Below are 7,620 nucleotides of genomic sequence, written 5' to 3' on the forward strand. Positions count from 1 at the left end.
TGAAATCTGTGTGTTTCCATAGGGCCGCCTTGCCCCGGTTGCCCGAGCCTGTTGGAAGGTAAGCGGTTCCTTTGTGTGTTCGTTTATTACTAAGCCCAACTCTTTTCCCTCTAAAACTCCTTCTTCTCCCTGTTGAGCTGACCATGCTTCTGGATTTATGAAGAGAGATGTTTTAGCAGAAATCCCCCAGAGTGTCCCATCAGCCCTAAATCCCAGGCCCGCTCACCCCCCCAAGACCCCATGACACACAGCATGCCAACACGGCTTCCTCTTGCCTATGCATTAGCCATCCATTGTGGCAACCTGACATCTCTCACACATAAAACCGTAAGAGAGAAATAAAATATCTGTCTCTTGGCGAAAATAAAGCTTTGCCTCCCTCCTGATGTATAGGATATAAAATAAAGCCGCAGCTCCAATAGTGGCTTTTCCTTATGCCGGAGTTGCCTTTGCACACACGGAGACAATGAAGACGGATGGTTTGGGACGAGGCCTGGCCTCCTGGGGCCGCCTTCACCCTTTTTTATTGTCATCTCTTCCCCCTCCCCGCCTTTTTCTTTCTTCTTCACTTTCTTTCCTTTCTGGTTTGGATTTGCCTTTTATATGCCCTTCTCTTTCTTTCTTCCGGAACTTTATTCCTCTTGCCCACTTTCTTTCTAAAGCATGACAGAGACAGGGAGAGAAGAGCCAAGTTTCTCACCTTCTCAAACACGTCCACCATCTCTCCCCACCTCCTCCTTCTCCAGACCCCAGATTCCCAACTCTCTCTGGACTACCAGTCCCTATGACGAATTTTGCTGTTACTGCTTGGGGATTTGCTTTGGTCAAATGTACAAATGTTCCCAAGGGACAATTAAGAATGTGTTTAGTGGGGTGGGGGGAATGGATTTTTTTCCTGGGTAGCTGTCCTTCCTGCCTCTTTCCTCCCCCTAGGCTGGGTGGTTTATGGATCTCAGCAATTATTTATTTAGCCTCTGAGGGGGCCAACAGAGAAAAGCTGCCACTTCCAAGAAGTGAGAGTTGACATACACCACCCAAACCTAAGCCTCAAATCTGCATCATCAGAGCCTGTGAGCCTTGGGACCCTTCCAGCCTATTCAGCTACCAAGGGTCTGTCTATCCAAGCCCAATGCTCTCTCCCCTGCCTCTTCCCCAGTCCTGAAAACTGAGGATACTGTGGGGGAAATAAGAGGAGCCCCCTCCCCATGCTCACACAGATAGAACTATCCCCCTGACTCACATGGTCACAGAGACATGGTCATTGCCTTGCCCTCTCCCATGATGCATATGCCTACCTTTTTCTCTTCTGTCCCCAGAGGCCTCACTCTTACCAGGTGTGTATTCCATCTCTCTCTACTCCTGTCTGGGTAGGTTTGTCTCTTCCCATCCTTGCCCTGATCTCATCCCTCCCACTGTTCCCTCTCTCCATCTACTCAAGTCTGCTTCTCAACTTATTCAAAACCTCCTCTCCTGCTCTACTCAGGCCTGCAGGACACATCCCAGGTCCTAGGAAAACTAAACAATATCTTAAAGAAGGGGGACAGAGTCTAGGCTCCTTGGAGGGGAAGGAAATTTGGTGTTGCCTAAAGGTAGGAAATGTCCAGCAGAGGGGCAGTGGGTGGCTTTCAGCCTCTGAGATTGATGAAGGGCCTCAGTGTGTGTGTGGAGGGCTCCTGGCCACCCCTAATCTGAGATCTTTATTGATGCAAACATGGAGGGGCTGGTGAGGCAGCAACATCTGTTGAACTCTGCCACCCAAAGGAGGGGAGGGGGTTGCTTAGAGCTGCCAAGTCCAGAAAAAACTCAATCCCTGTCCCAAAGGTGGTTATCTTTGGGGGTCTCGTCATCCCCTCCCTCCCCCTCTATCCACTTGATATCTCTCCAGATATCGGCAGTGGCCGCCACCATTAGGTAAGGGGAGAGAGTCAATTAGTGAGAGGATTAATTACTGGAAGGCATGAGCCCCGTTTGTCTTCCTTACCGGGTGTGAGTGTGTGTTCAGACAGAGGAAACACGGGCACGCACCCAAATACACATTGTTGTCATGCCGTCTTAGACGTTTTATTTATTTGTTGGATTCCTGCCCAGAGCTGCTCACATGCTTTTCCACGGGCCGAGTGCGCTGAGTCTCCCACCAAACTCGTTGCCTCCTTTTCCCCCTCGCCTATGAATACGCCTGTCACACACCCGCGCACCCTCGAGTCCTGTCTGCTGCCTGCAGGGTCCTCGGCTCAGGCGGCTCTCCACGGCCGCCTTTTTTTTTGTTCTGGGTATCTTTCTGGGTCTTCTTCTCTCCCTTTTTTTCCCCTCTCTACTCCTCTATGCATTCCCCCAGCACTCCGTTGATTCTTTTATCCCTACATACTTTTCTGCATTCCTGTCTTCTTTTCTCTGGTTTTCTGCCCTTATTCTGGGTTCCTGTCCCTCCTCACTACTCTCCCCCCACCCATCTCTCTCCTGCCTTCTGTTCCCCTTCTCCTGTCCGAGAGGATCAGCGTCCTGTCTTAGCTCCGAGGTGCGGAGCCAACTTGCATCTGAGATCACCACGCTCCACTTCGCTCCCCGCTCCATGCCCAGGGTCCCTCCAGCCCTCGTGGGAAGCCAATATTGTTTACCCAGCCCAAGCACACACCGTGGAGCCCCAGACGGATGCTGCCCTTTCCTGGCCTTGGAGTCCCCCCAACCCACTCTCTACCCCCACTTCAGAAGACATAGGATGGGACAATGTGATAAGCACTCCCCCCCACACACCCCTCGCACTTCTCTCTTTCAATAGTGCACTGAGGGATCTCGAGCAAACCCTCTAATTTGGGTTTCTTCCCTGGAAAAGAAAGATAATACCGATCCCCCCTCTTACTATATGGTTCAGGGGACATAGTGCTGTAAACTGTAAAGTGCTGCACACAAGTAGGTCATTTCCAGGAGAGCGCAATGAAGTGAAATGAAGACAACTCGAGGAAGGAGTGACCAAGAGAGAAAGGAAAATGTGGAGAAGTCAGATCAGATCCGAGGGACCCTGGCCAAAGTTTCCTGTGTTGCGTGGGCAGGCATCCTTACCGAGTCCATGCGGAGTTTGTGTGGCCTCCATGACCCGCAGGATCCAGGACGCGCCCAGCTTGCTCCCTGCTCCCTCTTCCTGGCCCCGCATGTCTGGTCGCACTCCGTTCCTGCGGCCAGGTGCAGGTAACCACCGAGAGTCCACTCTGCCTCAGGTGCCTCCTTTTGAGGCCTCTCTACTTGTTTCTGAGGGTTGTGGGATGGACAGGAGCCCGGTCGGTAAGCAGGAAAGTGCTTGCTGTTCTCGGGGGATCAACAGCAGTGACCCTGCAGAGCATGCTCCAGTCTTTGGGCCGCGGGAGCCACTTGGGAACATCGGGGAGTGAGCTGAGGTGGGGCTCGGAACCAAGGAGGCTTCGAGGAGAAAGGAGGTGCAGGAGGGGGCGCATTCAGCCCCCAAAGTGCAGGGCAGCTGGGGAGGGCTAGCAGAACCCCCTTCGTCCCCAGTTTCCCTGCAGGATCCTTCCTCAGGGGCTGATCCTCAAGGCGCCTCTGCGAAGAGAAACCTAAAATGTGAAAGCCCCTTCCTGGGCCTTCTGGGGCCTTTTCCAAGAGTATCTGGGGATGAGGTGGAGAGGATTCTGAAGCCACTGAAGATCACCGCATCCAGAATTTACATGTCCTGGGACCATGTGCGTGGTTATGGGTCTGTGTGACTTGTAGGGTATTAGGTAGGGAAGTGCTCGTGCACTTCAGGATGCAAGCAGTAGCTGGCAGTGAGGGTGAGGAGGGAAGGTTAGTGCTCCTCACGGAGCAGACATTGGTTTAAATGCTGAGCTGAGAGGCTTCGGAGCCGGGAAATTAGGAAAGCCTGGTAGTTTTCTCTCCATGTCCCTGAGAGCGATTACATTTTAAAATAAAAACTCAGTGGAAACGAAAAAAACATTAATCTAGTGTGCTGTCGCCGTGAAGGTGTTAAATGTGGACTTTAAACCTAGAATCAGGAGCCAGGAGGCGCGCGTAGAGTTGCGCTCTCGGATCTCCTAGTAGATGCGGGGTTCGTCCCGCGAATCTGTTTATTGAGCCATCTGGACAAGGAGACAAGCAGAGCCCGCGATGCCCCAGAGCCCACATCCTGTCCTCGCCCTCAACTCCTCTACTGCTTTGTTGCGCCTGCAGGGAGGAGTGCTCTTTCCCCCACATTGAGATCCCAAGGTCCCTGCACCTCCCAAAGGCGTGCAGCGACCTACTCCTGCCCACCCAAAAGGAGGCGGCGGGCCTTCGGTTCAGGAGGGGTCGGCAGCCGAGTCCAGCTGTCACCCCGTAAGTCCCCCGCCGAATGCCCCCCACCCCCATGGCCCCTCTGCTTTGCATGAGAAGGAGCCCAGCTGGGGCAGGGGCGAGGGCGAGCCCCTCGGGACAGGGTCCCCTATAGATTCCAGAAAGGCGGTTGGGTCGAGGGCGCTAGCGGCAAGAACCGAGACAGCTGGAGGAGGGAGGAGCGTGGAGTCCTCTGGACTGGACCAGCCTCTCCCCGCGGACCTCACGCAGCGCAGAGAGCTGGGGAGGCTCCTTGGGTCCTGATAGAGGAGGCGAGGACCCCGCGCTGCGCAGCAATTAGTGTCTCCCCGGGTCCTGGAGTACCAGGTACGGGTCGGCTTGTTTCTGGAAGTGTCGGGTCCGCAGGAGGAGCACAAAGCCAAGTCTGAGACCTCGAAGTTGGCCTGCTAGGTTGGAGAACCGCCTTTCCATTCCCAGCCTTGCCCTGAGCCCCAGCCTGGGAGAGACCCATGGAGGGGGCTGATTCGAAAGAGATAACCAGTCCCAACACCTCCCTCCCCGCAACCGGGAGCCGAGCCCAGGTGTCGGTGTGGAGAGGGTACCGTGAAGCATTAGAGGTCCCGCACCCAGCGGTCAGGATATGAGGAGCGCCAAAGGGGCTCTCGGCGGGACTGGACTTTGCCTTCCAATTACAAGGTGATGCGGCCAGCAAGGCGAGAGTGTCGGCAGGCCCCGGGGTTGCAGGGCATTGCGAGCGGAGTCTTGAAGGCAGGAAATGGGCGTTGGCAGAACCCGAAAACCACAGTCCCACAGAAACACAAACCAAATTCTCCGTAGCGGTTTCCCGATTCGTCCGAAGAGGGTATTCCGTTTGCAGAGGGCTAGATTCTCTGCCCACCCAGGCTCAGTGCAAGGGAGTTTCAGCGCGCATTATCCCCAAGTTAGCCCCAGGCCCTGTGTGTGATGTCCGAGCCCTGCACAGGTAGTGGGATCAAAATGCCAATCCCAAAACACCAGTTAGACCCAACTGGCTGCCCATACTTAGTTCCTTCCACGCTAGGGCCAAATACGCTTTCCTAGCACTCCCTCTCCCAGAAAACAAAAACGAATAGCAAAAGAGCAGGACTGCCTAGCCGTGCTAGCTTCCAACTTTCTATGGGTAAGCATAGAAATAGTGCTGTCTAAACGGAATTTGGTATTTAATTGGTATGGGCCAGAGAACTAGAGTGACTCTTCGAGGCTAAGGCTTTCAGGATCCAGACACGACCCCCACGTCCAGGGTAATCCGCCCCCATGGGCAGTGGTCCTGAGTTTATACTCCAGGCGAAATTAGGGAGGTATGGGCTCCCCGGGAGTGAACTACAGAGAATGTGCACAGTCGGCGGTTGCCTGGCGAAATTGGTGCCAGCCTGCGGCCTGGAAAAGGGGAGGACCGGAAGCCAGGCCCACTCTACCCGTGCTCTGCCCACCCCAAAACACTGCTGCCTCTCTGTGGAGACCCCGGCACGTCCCCCTTTCCACCGCCAATTCCACCATGCCCCCAGCCGCTGCTGGACTCGGCGTTTTTCCGCCTGGTCGCTTGTTTTTTTCTTTTTTTTTTTTAAGTAAAAGGTGTCTCCGGATCACAGCTTCCTCACAACTTCTCAACAGGGTTGCAACTCCTCACCCGAGGTGCTTCCCCACCCACTCCTTTCCCCCTCCCCGGCGGGCGCCGCGCCTCCGGTCTCCCCCGCCCCCACCAGGAAACCGCCGGAATCAACTTTCCAAGACAGCGCTGCGGGAAACGGACACCTAGATCTCCCAGAGACCCGGACCTTGTAGACTTTGGATGAATTAGGGGAGGAGGCACAGAAGGAAGAGCCGGAGGAGGGAGATCCTGCTGCCAAGTGCCCTCCCTCCACCACTCCACCAAAGTCGCGCTCTGGGCTCGGGCAAACTTCTAGACCAAGAAAGCAAGAAGAAGGGAGGAAAAGCAACACCCAATGTATTGCAAAGCCAAACAGTGCACCAAGGCCGCCAGGGCTCCTGGACCCAACTGCACCCCAACCTTCAACAAGGCTTGATACTCCCACCTTCTAGCAAAACTCTGCCCTCCGCCTGAGCCTACTCCCGCGTTCTCTCAGTCCCTCCCGTCGAAACCAGCGCCTTACCAGAGCAGGAGGGGGCCCAGGCACTTCGCGACCCGCCGCCCGCACCGCGCGGGGCCGCGGTTGCGGTTGCCACTGATCCTCTAAACGCGGTCTCCCCGCACTCTCCCCGGCCGGGGGATGCAGAATGGTTTACAGAGGGACCGCGAGCCGCTGATTGGTCGTAGGCCTCCGTGACGTCGGCGGGCGCTGCATTAAGGCGAGGGGGCTTCCAGAGCTCAGCCAACAGCCAGGAGCAGTGACCGAGCCGCCGGAGCTGGGGAGAGACGCGCCGGGGCGGCGGACTGGGCCAGGAGACCGGGGATAGAGGGACGCTTGTCCAGGGAGAGCCAGCAACGAACCGCGGCCCGGGCGGCGACAGCGACGGCCGGTGCCGAGCTGCTCCCGCCCCACAGAACTCTAGCCACTGCACCAGGACGTTTTTAAAAGCTCTCCAAGCTACTCCCCCTCCTCCTGACTCCTCCCGCTGCAAAAGAAAAAAAAAAGGAAGGAAAGAAAGAGGCTAGAAAGGAAACCCAGATTTGCCACCACAACGAAAAAAGAGGGGAAAAGGAAAAGAAAAGAAAGTCGAGCAACTGTGGGGTTGGACGCAAGCAGCCGAAGTGTGGGCCAGCGATGCGGGGCACCGCGCCGAGGCGGCCGCGAATTGTGACTGGAGCCACGATGCACGGCCAGGCGCGGTGAGGAGCCAGCCAGTATCATCTCCCCGAAGGAGTCCAACCGCAGGGAGGGCGGTCCCGAGAACACGGAGGCCGCCTGGCAGGCCACGGGCCAGGTGACGGGGTTGGGGCGGTGGGGAGCGAGCGAGTGCGTCTGGCTGCGTCCGCCCGGAGTTGTCCCTCTCCTATCTCCATTGACACAAACACTTCTCCAAAAGGGGGGAAACCTAAGCAACAAAAACAGTCAACAACGAGATCTTACTCCTGCCCTCCTCTCCCTCTCTCCCCCTCGGCCTGCCCCCGCCCCTTCCCTCGGCCCACAGCGGGCGCCCAGTGCGTCCCAACCCGCTGCGCGATGCCGGCAGTTTAGGATCCAAAGCTTCTCTACTCATTTTGTTCTTTTCTTTTATAAAAAGAGGAGAGGAAATCCCGGTGGCGGGCAGCCAGGCACACACACACCCGCCCTCATACCCCGACAAAAGCAGATGCACTTTGACTTCTGACAGCTTTACCTCAAGCCCGAGAGAACTCAGCGG

At 56.1% G+C, this 7,620-nt stretch overlaps 1 protein-coding gene across 1 annotated transcript in view; it reads left to right on the forward strand.

Moving 5' to 3' along the window:
• Positions 1–6,052: 6,052 nt before the first annotated feature.
• The window catches only part of LHX1 (LIM homeobox 1), an 8,274-nt gene continuing 6,706 nt past the window's right edge, over positions 6,053–7,620 (forward strand). The window contains exon 1 of the mRNA XM_006924920.3: positions 6,053–7,620. This exon is cut by the window's right edge and continues 580 nt beyond it. The gene's annotated coding sequence lies outside the window, so the exon portion shown is untranslated.

The sequence above is a fragment of the Pteropus alecto genome, unplaced genomic scaffold, assembly GCF_000325575.1.
Source record: "Pteropus alecto unplaced genomic scaffold, ASM32557v1 scaffold98, whole genome shotgun sequence".
In the NCBI taxonomy this organism is placed as follows: Eukaryota; Metazoa; Chordata; class Mammalia; order Chiroptera; family Pteropodidae; genus Pteropus; species Pteropus alecto.